Below are 18,005 nucleotides of genomic sequence, written 5' to 3'. Positions count from 1 at the left end.
AGATTCTGAGTATGAGACTGGACTGAAATAATGTAATCTTCTCAATTTATTACACTTTTAATTATACTGCCCTTCATTTAGAGAGCTACCATACATTGAAGTCCTGAGGCTAGATGGAATGAAATTGAAGCCTAACAAAAATTATACCTTTGCACTTTGGAAATCCATTTTAACATAAAAAAATGTTTTATGAGGCTTTAGTTTATCTGGGGTATTATGTATCATCATAACGTTTTTAATGAGTTTTAAATATCTGTGAGGAGAAAGCATAAATCTTTTTTTCCAGCTTTCCCTAATTTTTAAACCAAGAGATATTTTTACAATACTGCTGTAAATGTATGGAGATGTAAGAAAATGTGAGCAAATCTCATCATCAGACATAGTCCAGCAGTTCTACAGGTCAGCATTAAATCTTAAAGGGTCAGTTAATCATCAGTCATCCAAACTCAGTGACAAACTTGCCTTAAGGGCTTGGGAATGCAAGTTAGTGCCCTACATTCTACCTTAATAGGGGCTGAGTGCTCAGCACCACCCAGGATTGGGCCCCCATTCAGCGAGGTGGATACTTTCAGCATGTGGCTAATATAATAACTAATGCTTATACTTTTACCCTTAGAGCTCAGGCACCTTTATCAAGGAGGCAAACATCATTATTACCACTTTACAGCGGCGGAAAATGGGGCACAGCCGCACTTTGTCCAGCAGCAGAGCTGAAACTGGAAAACAAAACAGCCACACTGGGTCAGACCAAAGGTCCATTTAGCCCAGTATCCTGTCTTCCAACAGTGGCCAGTGCCAGGTGCCCCAGAGGGAATGAACAGAACAGGTAATCATCCAGTGATCCATCCCCTGTCATCCACCTGAGTTTCCGGCAAACAGAGGCTAGGGACACTCAGAGCATGGGATTGACACTCAGAACCCTTGCTACCTGTACCCTACAGCCACTGCACTAGCCACTAGTCCACACTACCTTTGTCAGCAGTTGGTTTAACTTAGTTCCTTCAACTCAAGTGAGACTGAGTGTTTCTCCCTGGGCTGCATGAGACAGAAGGAGGGCTCTTGTGATGTGTAAGGGCTGTTACAGAGTTTGACTGGCAGCTGGATAGATGGAAAACTGGGAGAGGGGGGAAAGCAGGCAGAATTTGTACAATATCTTTTGACATACTGCTGATTTTTTGTTTGCCTAGATCGCTTTGTCAGCCTGGTTTTTTTGGATTTATAGATTCCAAGGCCAGAAGGATTCTGGAATCAGTGTGCGGGTGCTGGGTGATGCTGGTGGCCTGTGATATACAAGGAAGTCAAGCTGGATGATATGCTGGCCTTACACTTATGTCTTTATGACTGATCACTGTGATCATCTAGTCTGACCTCCTGCATAACAAAGGCCAGAGAACGTCTCCAAATTAATTCCTGTTTGAACCTGAGAATATCTATTAGTTTGAAAATTTGGGTCTTTTTTTTTTTAAGACCCTAGTGATTTTTCCAAGTAAGAGAATAAAATAACCTTGGAGCCAGGAGTCCTGATTCCCAGTCCAGTGCTCTAACTACTAGATGACACTGCCATTACTTCAGAAATGGCATAGAATATGCATGTTAACTGTAATTAAAATAAAGCCATGGGAGATACTGTGTGACAAATACGACAATATCCTGGACAAACCGTATTGAATTATGTTTATTTTAGGACACTGTGGTATTAAAAAATGCAAATGCATAAGGGCTATTGTGGGCTTGTATGTAACTTTTCTAGGATACCTGACTAATGTAAACTTTGGGAAGTGTTTGATCTTCAGGAATCTTTTAGCAATGGGCTAAGACAAGCATGAACTTTTAAAATTCAGTGAATTTCCCAGGATATGTCCAGGGGGAGATGTATTTAGCTGAATCTTCTTCAGTTATGCAAGAACTCAATCTTTTGAAGTTTGGCCTTACAGAGGTGGGGGAGGTGGGTGTGGTTGGGATGGGGAAACTTCGTCTGGCTGATTACCTGTTTACAGTGCTTTCAAAGCCTCAAACAGGATAAAAGAGTAAAAAAACCCTGTGTGGTATTTAAAGGACTAATGACCAACTTGTTGGAATGAGGGGCTGCTCTCTGGTGAGCTTATTAGCATGCATGCAGGCTCTTTTATTGTTTTTAACATGTTTTTTCTGTAACACTTTCACCTTAAGAATAAACATGCTTGCTTAGAAAGAGCTGGGTGGCCATTACACTCTGAATCTTTCTGAGGAGAGAAGCAAAGCAGTCATGCTTAGGCAGTCTGTCTTTTGCTTGGGATATCACAGTATAGTCAGGGAACTCTTAAGATTGGAAATATCTTGGATAGAAGGGAGAGAAACATGGGTCTCCATCCAAGAGAGTTAACAGTGGGGAAGCTGGAAGCCCGAGAATGGATGATATGGCTGAATCACTGAAGGGGAATACAGCTGCAGTTGCCATGAACTGTGACACTCTATTATTGTTGTAAAATGTGGTGTAAATCCCTTCTCATCCCAATACATATTGCTTGGAAATTAAAATGAAATTGCTTTTCTGTTGAAAATGAAAATAGTTCATTATTAACGAGTATGTACTTAATTATGGTTTTGAAACAAGTGTTCCTTGAAATTTTGAAGTAATTAGTTTTTATTATTCTCATAATTCTTCCGACAAATTAATTAGCCACCTCAGGACAAACACTTTTTGAAAAATGTATCCGACTAATGAGAGTGACATTTTGTGTGTAAAATTTAAGTAAGAGCCTTTGAGGTTTCTTAATTTCAATTGAAAGCCAATAACAATAATCAATAAAGCTATTATTTAAAGTGAATGTTCAAACGAAAGGACAACCATTATTTCAGATGAGATATCAAAGGACAAAGATTAATGGGAAAAAAACTTGAATCAGTGGGGTGGAAAATTATTAACTTGTCCCTTCATAAATCTTTAATGATTAATTGATTATTGCTTAATCTATAAAGAGATAATCAACAGACTGTAAATAAGCAGTGTGCTGTAACCTTTAGAATGAAAGTGAAATATTTCCACCCCAGAATGTGGCATTGGAGCATAGTGTCTGCTGAAAGTTGTCATGGGGGAATGTTGCAGGTCAGGACTGAGCTGCATTGGCAGAGGTCTGTGGGAAAGCCAGCACAATACCTACCTGGCTCAATTTACAGCACTGACCTTTTCCCCTCACTTCATCATTCGCCGTGGATAGCCACAGAGTCTCACGTTCGCTATAGTGCGAGCTGGGTCGAGCCCTCAAACTGTAAACTAGGGGCTAGATGGAGGCTGGCATTTTCACATGAGACAAAAGGGGCTAGGTGCCCAAATCCCATTGGAAACCCCACCTTGAGCCAAGGAACAGTCCTGTGTAATGGGTGGCCCATTGCCCAAGGACAAGTGCAGGGCAGGAATTCTTAATTCAAGACACTATTCTTTCCCTGTCCGTCCCATTGCTCCCTTGGGGGAAAAATATCTGCTATAGCCCTGTCAAGGTTCCTTCCCCACTCTGAACTCTAGGGTACAGATGTGGGGACCTGCATGAAAACCCCCTAAACTTATTTTTACCAGCTTAGGTTAAAACTTCCCCAAGGTACAAACTATTTTCCTTTTTCTCTTGGACTTTATTGATGCCACCACCAAGCGTCTAACAGATATATAACCAGGAAAGAGCCTGCTTGGAAACGTCTTTCCCCCAAAAATCCTCCCCAAACCCTACACCCCCTTTCCTGGGGAAGGCTTGATAAAACTCCTCACCAATTTGCATAGGTGAACACAGACCCAAACCCTTGGATCTTAAGAAAAATGAAAAAGCAATCTGGTTCTTAAAAGAAGAATTTTAATAGAAGAAGAAGTAAAAGAATCACCTCTGTAAAATCAGGATGGTAAATACCTTACAGGGTAACTAGTTGCAAAACACAGAGAATCCCTCTAGGCAAAACCTTAAGTTACAAAAAGACACAAAAACAGGAATACCCATTCCATTCAGCACAGCTTATTTTCTCAGCCATTTAAACAAACAGAATCTAACGCACACCTAGCTAGATTACTAACTAAGTTCTAAGACTCCGTTCCTTTCTGTTCCCGGCAAATGCATCACACTCACACACAGCCTTTGTTTCTCCCCCCATCCAGTTTTGAAAGTATCTTGTCTCCTCATTGGTCATTTTGGTCAGGTGACAGTGAGGTTACCCTAGCTTCTTAACCCTTACAAGGTGAAAGGGTTTTTCCTCTAGCCAGGAGGGATTTTAAAGGTGTTTACCCTTCCCTTTATATTTATGACAAGCCCCTTACCACCTGAAGACTATTGCCCCCCTCCTCCTCCCTTCTCCCCCCAATAGCACTGTCTCAGCTCTGTTGTCTGGCCTTTTGTAGAGTGGAGCCCTGGCTTCTCCTCCTCCCTGCCCCCTCCCCACCCATTTGTAGCTGGAGCAGCCCTGTGCAGCCTGCTCTCACTATACCCAACATGGGGTCTGTGGAGCTCATCCCCCTACATGCTACTGCGCAGCTGGACCACACTCTGGCCTTGAGGTTGTGAGCTCTTTGAGGCAGGGACTGAATTTGATATCATACATTTCAGCACCTACCACAATGGGGCCCTGATCTTTGTTTGGGATAGATAAACCTTGCAAGGTGAAAAATCAATGCACCAAGTACAGATGGGAAAAAAGGCATCTTTAGTCCTCAAATCCAGGTGGGACTCAAAGAGTGATGCCAGACCAGCCATGGGGTGAAACTAGCTACAAGTCAGCCAGAAACGACAGATATGTATCTACATGGGACATGGATCTGCAAATATGACAGCTGCCAATCCAACTTGAATCTCAATGATTGGCATGAAAAGTCTGGAAAACTCTCTGCAGTGATGAATACTCAACTCTGCTTCCAGTGAAAGCAGCCAAGCTATACCAAGCTCTCCAGCTGCTGCTGAGAGTTCACGGGTGGTGATTACAGAAGGAAAAGAAATACAATTGCCTTGAAATCGGCCAAGGAATAGAATTTAAAATACATAATGACCCTGAATGGGTCATCTGCACCCCTACAGCTAAAAGCATGAGCCCAATTGAATAACCAGGCCCTTAAGCTTAAAGGGAGATGAACACTTATGAACTTCTTTATGTAATCAAGCCACTAGACATATAAATGGTTGCTTCATACAGTGTCCATCATTAAAAACTCAACATTTACGGAAGTGTTTACTAGCCTATTCCACTATACAGTAAAACCTCAGAGTTACGAACACCTCAGGAGGGGAGGTTGTTCATAACTCTCAAATGTTCATAACTCAAACAAAACATTAGGGTTCTTTCAAAAGTTTACAACTCAACAGTGACTTGATACAGCATTGAAACTTTACTATGCAGAATAAAAATGCTGCTTTTAACCATCTTAATTTAAATGAAACAAGCGGAGAAACAGTTTCCGTACCTTGACAAATCTTTTTTTAAACTTTCCCTTTATATTTTTTGTAGTTTACATTTAACACAGTACTGTACTGTATTTGCTTTTTTATTTCTCTGCTGCTGTCTGATTGCATACTTCCGGTTCCAAATGAGGTGTGTGGTTGACCAGTCAGTTCATAACTCTGGTGTTCGTAACTCTGAGTTCTATTGTATTCAGATGTTAAATAATAATAATACTTAATAGAAATTTTTCCTGACCTGTGGCAAAGTCAAATATCTCATGAGGAAAAAGTTATGTTCTTAGAAGTGATTATTGTATATGCTCATTTTACACTTGTGCTTACAATGTGTTTTCTTGTAATGCAATGCCCTTGGCTTTAAAAAGTACACAGAAAATAACCAGGTACCCAAATCCACAGGTACCTATTATTATTAGAGTTTCTGGCCAACGCATTTCAACAGTAGCTTCTCATTTTGAGCACCCCGCTTTAAACTATGAGTGGGATGTTCAAAAGGGCTCAGCATTGAGCTACTATAAGGTGGGTGCATAACTGGTTGGAAAACCGTTCCCAGAGAGTAGTTATCAGTGGTTCAGTCATACTGGAAGGACATAAAAAGTCGGGTCCCACAGGCTCAGTTCTGGGCCCACTTCTGTTCAATATCTTCATCGGTGATTTATATAATGGCATAGAGAGTACACTTATAAAGTTTGCAAATGATACCAAGCTGGGAGGGGTTGCAACTGCTTTGGAGGGTTTGATTGAAATTCAAAATGATCTGGACAAACTAGAGAAATGCTCTGAAGTAAATAGGATAAAATTCAATACAGACAAATGCAAAGTACTCCACTTAGGAAGGAACAATCAGCTGCACACATACAAAATGGGAAATGACTGCCTAGGAAGGAGTACTGCGGAAAGGGATCTGGAGGTCATAGTGGATCACAAGCTAAAAATGAGTCAACAGTGTAACGCGGTTGCAAAAAAAGCAAACATCATTCTGGGATGTATTAGGAGTGTTGTAAGCAAGAAACAAGGAGTAATTCTTCCGTTCTACTCTGCTCTGATTAAGCCTCAACTGGAGTTTTAGCTGCAAAGAGTCCTGTGGCACCTTATAGACTAACAGACGTATTGGAGCCTAAGCTTTTGTGGGTGAATACCCACTTCGTCAGATGCATCTGAAGTGGATATTCACCCACGAAAGCTTATGCTCCAATACGTCTGTTAGTCTATAAGGTGCCACAAGACTCTTTGCCGCTTTTACAGATCCAGACTAACACGGCTACCCCTCTGAAACTGGAGTATTGTGTCCAGTTCTGGGCCCCATGTTTCAGGAAGGATGTGGACAAATTGGAGAGAGTCCACAGAAGAGCAACAAAAATGATGAAAGGTCTAGAACACATGGCCTATGAGGGAAGATTGAAAAAAATGGGTTTGTTTAGTCTGGAAAAAGGAAGACTGAGAGGGGACATAACAGTTTTCAAGTATGTAAAAGGTTGTTACAAGGAGGAAGGGGAAAAATTGTTTTTCTTAACCTCTGAAGATAGGACAAGAAGCAAGTGGGCTTAAGTTGCAGCATGGGAGGTTTAGGTTGGGCATTAGGAAAAACTTCCAACTGTCAGGGTGGTTAAGCACTGGAATAAATTGCCTAAGGAGGTTATGGAATCTTTATCATTGTAGAGTTTTAAGAGTTGGTTAGACAAACACCTGTCAGGGATGGTCTAGATAATACTTAGTCCTGACATGAGTGGAGGGGACTGGACTAGATGGCCTCTTGAGGTCCCTTCCAGTCCTATGATTCTATTTTTTGCTCCAACTGAAGTCACTGGGAGTTTTACCATTGGCTTGAATGGGAAAATAGGTGGGCCAATGCTGAATGCTTTGGAGAATCTCACCTTCTGTTTTCAAATGTGCTTAGCACCCAGGAAACCAACACCTGTCAGCTGGAACTGTGGAGGTTCAACATCTCTGAAAATCAGGCCCTAGGTGTCCAAAGATTGTCACCAAAAATCAGAAAGTCAAAATTAGAGGTTTCCTTATAAAAATATGGCCCTCTGTTTGCAATTGTAATGATTCAGCTCTTTATACAGTACAAACAATTATTTTGTCTTCTTCGATTATCCTGCCGCCATTGTTACCCAGGGTTCTTTCAACCCAAAGCTCTTGGTAACTTTTACTCTGTGCGAGGTGGTGTCAGGAAATAAATCAGGGGAGACACGGCCGTCCGACCAATAGATGGCTGGAACAAACAGGACAACACAAGAGTGCTTTCACTTAAAGCTAAACTTTACTTAGTCTCAAGCACTTATACACACGTCTGCAACAGGTTAGTAAAACACCCTCAAGCCTTGCTAATTACCAAAGCTGAGTGTGGCTCTCGAGTGGCACAGCAGCAGCCCATCAGCAAGTGGGGAACACAAGATGCATCCAGCTGAGCAGCGGGGGACAGCAGAGCAGCACACAGCAGGAGTTTGCCTGGGATTGGTGAGTATCCGAGTGCGTGTTTGCTGAGTAAGTAACCGAGTGTGTGTTTGCTGGGAGGGCAGTGTGAGAGCCTGAGCGAGTGCCTGATTGGCTGGTAGCCTGCAGGGGGCGGGCACTGGGGCTGTCTGTTTGTTTGTTTCAGGGAAGCCTGGCTGTTTAAAAATATCCAGAGCTTCGCGAACCAGCTGAGCAGCGGGGGGACAGCAGAGCAGCACACAGTAGGAGTTTGCCTGGGAGTTCGCCTGGAGTGAGTCCAGTGAGGCTTACGTCTTGCCAACTTCTCTGAGGAAGCTCCTAGTAAGAAGGTGATATGGAAGGGGGGGGTTCAGCTGTTGTGACCTGCACTGGATGTGCCATGTTTGTCTTTCTTCCACAGGACAGAAGCGACTTTGTCTGTACAAAGTGCAAGCTGGTCTCCATATTGGAAGAGAAGATTGAAGGTCTGGAGCAACAGATAACGACCCTGCGTTGCATACGAAAAACGGAGGATTTTCTGGACAAAAGTCAGGATAGGCTTCTACGGGCACAAAGCTCTAAAGATTTAGAGCAGGTTGCACAGCGGAGCCAAGAGGCCAGTGAAGAAGCTTGGCAACATGTGACCTCCAGAAGAAGAAGGGGGAATGTCTGGGTTCCAGCAAGGCGGACACATGTAACTAACTGCTTTCATGTTCTCTCCACAGGTACCGTTGCGGAAAGTGGACCAGATGATATGTCTGTGGGGAGAAAGCAGAAGGAGACTCCGCTGGTTGGAAGGCATGAGATGCTATGTCCTGAGGTTGGGGGTTCCACGACCACCACTCCCAAGAGGAGAAGGCGGGTGGTGGTGGTCGGGGACTCTCTACTCCAGGGGACTGAGTCATCTATCTGCCGCCCTGACCGGGAAAACCGAGAGGTCTGCTGCTTGCCAGGGGCTAAGATTCGCGATGTGACAGAGAGACTGCCGAGACTCATCAAGCCCTTGGATCGCTACCCCTTCCTGCTTCTTCACATGGGCACCAATGATACTGCCAAGAATGACCTTGAGCGGATCACTGCGGACTACGTGGCTCTGGGAAGAAGGATAAAGGAGTTTGAGGCGCAAGTGGTGTTCTCGTCCATCCTCCCCATGGAAGGAAAAGGCCTGGGTAGGGACCGTCGAATCATGGAAGTCAACAAATGGCTACGCAGGTGGTGTCGGAGAGAAGGCTTTGGATTCTTTGACCATGGGATGGTGTTCCAAGAAGGAGGAGTGCTAGGCAGAGACGGGCTCCACCTTACGAAGAGAGGGAAGAGCATCTTTGCGAGCAGGCTGGCTAACCTGGTGAGGAGGGCTTTAAACTAGGTTCACCGGGGGAAGGAGACCAAAGCCCTGAGGTAAGTGGGAAAGCGGGATACCGGGAGGAAGCACAGGCAGGAATGTCTGTGAGGGGAGGGCTCCTGCCTCATACTGAGAATGAGGGGCGATCAGCAGGTTATCTCAAGTGCTTATATACGAATGCACAAAGCCTTGGAAACAAGCAGGGAGAACTGGAGGTCCTGGTGATGTCAAGGAACTATGACGTGATTGGAATAACAGAGACTTGGTGGGATAACTCACATGACTGGAGTACTGTCATGGATGGTTATAAACTGTTCAGGAAGGACAGGCAGGGCAGAAAAGGTGGGGGAGTAGCACTGTATGTAATGGAGCAGTATGACTGCTCAGAGCTCCGGTACGAAACTGCAGAAAAACCTGAGTGTCTCTGGATTAAGTTTAGAAGTGTAAACAACAAGAGTGATGTAGTGGTGGGAGTCTGCTATAGACCACCGGACCAGGGGGATGAGGTGGATGAGGCTTTCTTCCGGCAGCTCACGGAAGCTACTAGATCGCATGCCCTGGTTTTCATGGGTGACTTTAATTTTCCTGATATCTGCTGGACGAGCAATACAGCGGTGCATAGACAATCCAGGAAGTTTTTGGAAAGCGTAGGGGACAATTTCCTGGTGCAAGTGCTAGAGGAGCCAACTGGGGGGAGCTTTTCTTGACCTGCTGCTCACAAACCGGGAAGAATTAGTGGGGGAAGCAAAAGTGGCTGGGAATCTGGGAAGCAGTGACCATGAGTTGGTTGAGTTCAGGATCCTGACACAGGGAAGAAAGGTAAGCAGCAGGATACAGACCCCGGACTTCAGGAAAGCAGACTTCGACTCCCTCAGGGAACGGATGGGTAGGATCCCCTGGGGGACTAACATGAAGAGGAAAGGAGTCCAGGAGAGCTGGCTGTATTTCAAGGAATCCCTGTTGAGGTTACAGGGACAAACCATCCTGATGTGTCGAAAGAATAGTAAATATGGCAGGCGACCAGCTTGGCTTAACTTTGAAATCCTAACGGATCTTAAACATAAAAAAGAAGCTTACAAGAAGTGGAAGGTTGGACATATGACCAGGGAAGAGTATAAAAATATTGCTCGGGCATGTAGGAATGAAATCAGGAGGGCCAAATCGCACCTGGAGCTGCAGCTAGCGAGAGATGTTAAGAGTAACAAGAAAGGTTTCTTCAGGTATGCTGGCAACAAGAAGAAAGCCAAGGAAAGTGTGGGCCCCTTAATGAATGAGGGAGGCAACCTAGGGACAGAGGATGTGGAAAAAGCTAATGTACTCAATGCTTTTTTTGCCTCTGTCTTCACTAACAAGGTCAACTCCCAGACTGCTGCGCTGGGCATCAGAGCATGGGGAGTTGATGGCCAGCCCTCTGTGGAGAAAGAGGTGGTTAGGGACTATTTAGAAAAGATGGACGTGCACAAGTCCATGCGGCCGGACAAGTTGCATCCAAGAGTGTTAAAGGAACTGGCGACTGTGATTGCAGAGCCATTGGACATTATCTTTGAAAACTCGTGGCGAACCGGGGAAGTCCCGGATGACTGGAAAAAGGCTAATGTAGTGCCAATCTTTAAAAAAGGGAAGAAGGAGGATCCTGGGAACTACAGGCCAGTCAGCCTCACTTCAGTCCCCGGAAAAATCATGGAGCAGGTCCTTAAAGAATCAGTCCTGAAGCACTTAGAGGAGAGGAAAGTGATCAGGAACAGTCAGCATGGATTCACCAAGGGAAGGTCATGCCTGACTAATCTAATCGCCTTCTATGATGAGATTACTGGTTCTCTGGATGAAGGGAAAGCAGTGGATGTATTATTTCTTGACTTTAGCAAAGCTTTTGACACGGTATCCCACAGTATTCTTGTCAGCAAGTTAAAGAAGTACGGGCTGGATGAATGCACTATAGGTGGGTAGAAAGTTGGCTAGATTGTCGGGCTCAATGGGTATTGATCAATGGCTCCATGTCTAGTTGGCAGCCGGTGTGAAGTGGAGTGCCCCAGGGGTCGGTCCTGGGGCCGGTTTTGTTCAATATCTTCATAAATGATCTGGAGGATGGTGTGGATTGCACTCTCAGCAAATTTGCGGATGATACTAAACTGGGAAGAGTGGTAGATACGCTGGAGGGCAGGGATAGGATACAGAGGGACCTAGACAAATTGGAGGATTGGGCCAAAAGAAATCTGATGAGGTTCAATAAGGATAAGTGCAGGGTCCTGCACTTAGGACAGAAGAACCCAATGCACCGCTACAGACTAGGGACCGAATGGCTAGGCAGCAGTTCTGCGGCAAAGGACCTAGGGGTGACAGTGGACGAGAAGCTGGATATGAGTCAGCAGTGTGCCCTTGTTGCCAAGAAGGCCAATGGCATTTTGGGATGTATAAGTAGGGGCATAGTGAGCAGATCGAAGGACGTGATCGTCCCCCTTTATTCGACATTGGTGAGGCCTCATCTGGAGTACTGTGTCCAGTTTTGGGCCCCACACTACAAGAAGGATGTGGATAAATTGGAGAGAGTCCAGCGAAGGGCAACAAAAATGATTAGGGGTCTGGAACACGTGACTTATGAGAAGAGGCTGAGGGAACTGGGATTGTTTAGTCTGCAGAAGAGAAGAATGAGGGGGGATTTGATAGCTACTTTCAACTACCTGAGAGGTGGTTCCAGAGAGGATGGTTCTAGACTATTCTCAGTGCTAGAAGAGGACAGAACAAGGAGTAATGGTCTGAGGTTGCAGTGGGGGAGGTTTAGGTTGGATATTAGGAAAAACTTTTTCACTAGGAGGGTGGTGAAACACTGGAATGTGTTACCTAGGGAGGTGGTGGAATCTCCTTCCTTAGAAGTTTTTAAGGTCAGGCTTGACAAAACCCTGAATGGGATTATTTAATTGGGGATTGGTCCTGCTTTTGAGCAGGGGGTTGGACTAGATGACCTCCTGAGGTCCCTTCCAACCCTGATATTCTATGATTCTATGATTCTCCCCTCCTGCTTTGGTTAAACTGAGACTTCTGAATGGACAATTTACAGCCTGCTGCCTTGGCTGCTTTTAGCAATAAGCCATAGTGGTTTCAGGCACTTTACTGGTTTGCCAAAGTTTCCCCGTACACCCATGTTGTTCAAATTTCCCAATGCAGAATTATAAAATTAACAACTCCATAGAATCACAGAATATCAGGGTTGGAAGGGACTTCAGGAGGTCCTCTAGTACAACCCCCTGCTCAAAGCAGGACCCAACAAAATCATCCCAGCCATGGCTTTGTCAAGTCTGACCTTAAAAATATTTAAGGAAGGAGATTCCACCACCTCCCTAGGTTCCACCACCTCCTTCTTATCAGGACTGTCTCAGAGAATTATCTTTATGTTCTTGACGCCAGTGTAGAAGTATTCTTCACTTATCTGGTAGCCTCACTCTTTGACATCTTTATGTAGCCACTTGATAGAAGCACTTGTTATATTCTAGAGGCAGTTCCTCTAGAATGTCATACCTACTGCAGGCCCTTCCTATCACCAAGTGCTCCATGACTTCTATTATAATACAAACACAATTAAAATCAGAAGCAATATTAGACCTGACTAATTCCAATCTTCCTTTCCTAGCCTTGGTCCTATCTACATGGAATCGGCTTGTTGTTGAGTCCTTCTTTTCCATTCCAGTCTGTCTTGAACCAGTTCCTTGGAAATGCCACAGCTGTATGACATCCATGATCTACTTTTGGGTCTTCCAATAATGTCTTACCCTCCACGTCTAAGTTTAAAACCCTGTTCCTTCTGATCTTCTTTTCACATGTCCAAACCATCTAAGCCTGGATTCCCTCAGCTTTTCCATAATTGGTACCACCTTCAGACTTCCCCAAATTTGATCGTTCCGAACAAGGTCACTTTTCAATGACTTTCCCAACAGCCAACACCATTTAGTCATGATTTGCACAGGCCTACAAGTTCCACTCATTCGATCCCTCCCAAAACCTCGCTGGAATCTACAGTCTGCTGACTGTTCCTGCTATGCAGTGATCATAGAGAGCTCAATAAACCAGATTCCATCCTATCTTTCTCACTACCACTGCTTTGTAGGACCAATAGTAACAACCACAAATCAAGCATTGCAAAGGGCTGCAGAAAAGCATTCCTCCTTGCAGGTAAGAAGAGAGCAAGGCACTCTTCCAGAAATATCAAGCTGACAAAAGCCCCATGACTGCGATGGCATTGCTAGAGTCTTTGAACTCAGCAAGAAGAAAAAGGGAGTGCAAATTTGTGACAGCATTTCACTTCACAAGGTCAAGCTGCAAAGCCTGGAGGCACCTCCATCTTTTACGCCATTGGCTCTCAACCTTAACAGACTACTGCAACCTTTTCAGGAGGCTTTTTGTCTAGTATACCCTAAGTTTCATCTCACTTAAAAACTACTTGCTTACAAAATCAGACGTAAAAATACAGAAGTGTCACAACACATTGTTACTGACAAATTACTGACTTTCTAATTTTTACCACACAGTTATAAAATAAATCAATTGGAATATAAATATTGTACTTACATTTCAGTGTATAGTATATAGAGCAGTATAAACAAGTCATTGTCTGTATGAAATGATAGTTTGTACTGACTTTGCTAGTGCTTTTAACATAGCCTGTTGTAAAACTAGGCAAATATCTAGATGAGTTGATGTACCGCCTAGAAGACCTGTGTGCCCCCAGGGGTATGCATACCTCTGGTTGAGAACCACTGCTTTAGGCAGTGTGGCTCCAGCAGCCTACAAACCACCTCAAGTAAGTGCAGATGCCATCTCTGCACAGTTAATTGCCAACTCCTATGTGCCAGTGGATAAAATCATCAGGCAGCAAGTCCACAAATAATTTAACCATGCACTAAGCCTATGCCAGTTGTCTTCACCCCTTTCTGCCCCCTACAGAGTAGGTGAAGTGGACAATGGTCCCTTCAACACTAAGTCCAGGAAAGCATCAGGAATGAACAGAATATATCCAGAATTCCTGAAGAACTTTGGTCTGAAGGCAAGAAGGTGGCTGGCAGACTTCTTCAGCAACATCTGCTGTTCTGGCATAATACCAGAAGAAAGGAAGGTAGCCAAGTCATAGTAATTTTTAAGCCTCGAATAGAGGCCACTGACCCAAAAAGCTACCAGCCCATTTCCCTCCTTAGCAATTGCTATAAACTGTTTGAGCAGCTCCTACTTCAAAGGTTTAAGTCGATACTGGAGCCACTGGTCCCCAAAGAGCAGGCCGGATATAGATCTGGTCACAACTGCTGTGACCTGGCACTGCCTTAACCAGCTACATGGAATCCGATTACCAGCAAAAATTAAAAATAGTGCTGGCATTCATTGACTTTTCTTCTGCATACGATACAGGATGGCACAAAGGTCTCCTGCTAAAGTTATCAATAGCTTTTCTATGCCAATCAACCATCAGACTCGGGACTGTTGAGTAACAGAAGATTCTCCATACACCTTGGTGAATCTGCCAGCAAATCACAGAAACTGAGCAACAGCCTCCCACAAGAATCCATTTATCATATGCCCTGTTCAATACTAGCAACATTCAGTTACATCATCCTGTAAATTCATCTATGGAGATGATATTACACTAGGAATGCAAGCATCTTCTCTGTAGGATACAGAAAAGTTTATGAACAACAACCTCAAGATGTATTTCAAAGCTTGGCAAGTGAAACCCATCACGTGTCTTTTTCCTTTCACTTGAATAACCATGAAGCCAAAGTGCAGCTGAAAGTGGTGGCAACCTCAAAAAGAAGATAAAGACAAGGGTTGGCATCAGCCAGAAGCTTGCTGTCACATCCTCAGGATGTGATGCATGCGTGCTTTGAATATCAGTTCTAGCCCTGGTCTTGCCAACAGCGGAGTATTGTGTGCCAGCTTGGTGCAACAGCTCCCACACCGATCTTGTTTACGTGGAAATCTATGCCGCACTCAGGATTGTTAGCAGCTCTCTCAAATCAATGCCACTGCCGTGGCTCCCAGTTTGGTAGGCATCATACCAGCCAACATCAGGTGAGATGCTGGTGTGGTTCAGGAGTACAACAAGATCCACTCCAGACCTGCCAATATACCAAGACTTCAATTCACTGCCACTCTCCCGACTCAAATCCAGGAACCCTTCCTGGATGCACATAACAACTCTACAGGCGAATGGAAAGGATGCCAGTTCTCACTGGCTTGAATTGCAGGCTGCTTGAGATGTCCCAAACAAAAACCTGATTGAAGATCCAATGGTTGAAGTCCTGGGATTCTGCCTTACCCATAGGCACTGGATTGAACTCGACCACATATGGACAAATACAGAAGAGGAGAATATCTCCCCCACAAAAGGAAAATCAAGGAATCATCAAACTGTGACTGTAGTGAGGTACAAATCATGTGACACATCATGGATAATTTATGATTACAGTGATGGCCCAAGGGGGAGCCACCTTGCCACCCCAGAAACATTAGAATGGCTTTTTAATCTCAAAATTGATTTCTAGTCCCAGGCTGTTGCTTTTCAAATGCCATATGAAAGAAGAAGGCTGAGCTGAGAATCAAAGCCAGGATTCCTGATTCCCAGCTTCCTGAAATAAACACAACTCACTGCAAACCATTCCTAATGCATGGCCCTAGCGCAAACCAACCCTGAACTAAACTGGTTCAGTTCACTTCGTTGTTTTCACTTTTCCTCATGAATTTCAGCCAGGCCCAGAAAGAGAATAGCCCAAACTGGGAGGTTTGATATTATCACAAGTGTCATAAATATAAAGGGAAGGGGAAACACCTTTAAAATCCCTCCTGGCCAGAGAAAAAAACCCTTTCACCTGTAAAGGGTTAAGAAGCTAGGATAACCTCTCTGGCACCTGACCAAAATGACCAATGAGAAGACAAGATACTTTCAAAGCTGGAGGGGGGAGAAACAAAGTTTTCTCTCTGTCTGTGTGAGGCTTTTGCCAAGAACAGACAAGGAATGGAGTCTTAGAACTTAGTAAGTAATCTAGCTAGATATTCGTTAGATTCTGTTTTGTTTAAATGGCTGATAAAATAAGTTGTGCTGAATGGAATGGATATTCCTGTTTTTGTGTCTTTTTGTAAGTTAAGGTTTTGCCTAGAGAGATTCTCTATGTTTTGAATCTGACTACCCTGTAAGGTATTTACCATCCTGATTTTACAGAGGTGATTCTTTTACTTTTTCTTCTATTAAAATTCTTCTTTTAAGAAACTGATTGCTTTTTCATTTTTCTTAAGATCCAAGGGTTTGGGTCTGTGTTCACCTGTGCAAATTGGTGAGGATTTTTATCAAGCCTTCCCCAAGAAACGGGGTGTACGGTTTGGGGAGGATTTTGGGGGGAAAGACATTTTCAAGCAGGCTCTTTCCCGGTTATATATCTGTTAGACATTTGGTGGTGGCAGCGATAAAGTCCAAGGGCAAAAGGTAAAATAGTTTGTACCTTGGGGAAGTTTTAACGTAAGCTGGTAAAAATAAGCTTAGGGAGTTTTCATGCAGGTCCCCACATCTGTACCCTAGAGTTCAGAGTGGGGAAGGAACCTTGACAACAAGGAAGTCTAAAAAAGAATCACCGCTGTAAAATCAGGATGGTAGATACCTTACGGGGTAATTAGATTCAAAACATAGAGAATCCCTCTAGGAAAAACCTTAAGTTACAAAAAAGACACACAGACAGAAATAGTTATTCTATTCAGCACAATTCTTTTCACAGCCATTAAAAAAATCATAATCTAACACATACCTAGCTAGATTACTTACTAAATGTTCTAAGACTCCATTCCTGGTCTGTCCCTGGCAAAAGCAGCATATAGACAGACAGAGACCCTTTGTTTCTCTCCCTCCTCCCAGCTTTTGAAAGTGTCTTGTCTCCTCATTGGTCATTTTGGTCAGGTGCCAGCGAGGTTACCTTTATCTTCTTATCCCTTTACAGGTGACAGGAGTTTTCCTCTGGCCAGGAGGGATTTTTAAAGGGGTTTAGCCTTCCCTTTATATTTACGACAACATTTATCAGAGTAGTAACCCTATTAGTCTGTATTCACAAAAAGAAAAGGAGTACTTGTGGCAGAGACTAACCAATTTATCTGAGCATAAGTATCCAATGAAGTGAGCTACAGCTCACAAAAGCTTGTACTCAAATAAATTTGTTAGTCTCTAAGGTGCCACAACTACTCCTTTTCTTTTTTAAGGACATTTAGTACACCAGACACAAAGGCCAAATCCTCAGCTCTGTCAGATCTCTGCTCACCAAAGAGTTGGAGGGGAAAACAGTTTCTTTAAAGCCATCTTTGTTCTATCTTGATATCTTGGGCTGCTGGAGTCTGATTTGGCTCACAGCATAACGCAGAGCAGCCTCACAATTGCTGTAAATTGCACCTGGCTGCAATGGCTTGCAAGGTGCCATCACACTGACTGGATATTGTCAGACCCCAGCAGTTCTCTGAATAAACTCTCCACCATACTCCCCGTTGAACAAAGCTGACACAGAAGGCACCTTGAGACAACTATGGAAGCTCAAGCTCACATCTTTACAATCACTTTAGATTAGTATTGCACTTAAAATATCAGCGTTCCTTTCTCTCACCCTTTGCCCGTCCTGTTTATTTAGTATGTAAACATCTTTTTTATTTGGGGTTTTCAGTGTCGATTCATCACCTATTCTGCTGCCCCTCGCGATATTCACTCCACTAGGCAAGCAATGGTTCTTGCGTTTTGTTTGCCAGGACTAGGACTGCCCCGATCCAAAACGTGGTATGCCAGAGAGACAGCCTGATGCCAGGTAATCATGATACGCATGCAAGAAGAGCAG

Source organism: Lepidochelys kempii, chromosome 4 (genome assembly GCF_965140265.1).
Source record: "Lepidochelys kempii isolate rLepKem1 chromosome 4, rLepKem1.hap2, whole genome shotgun sequence".
NCBI lineage: Eukaryota > Metazoa > Chordata > Testudines > Cheloniidae > Lepidochelys > Lepidochelys kempii.
Note: the sequence above shows the minus strand (reverse complement) of the source record.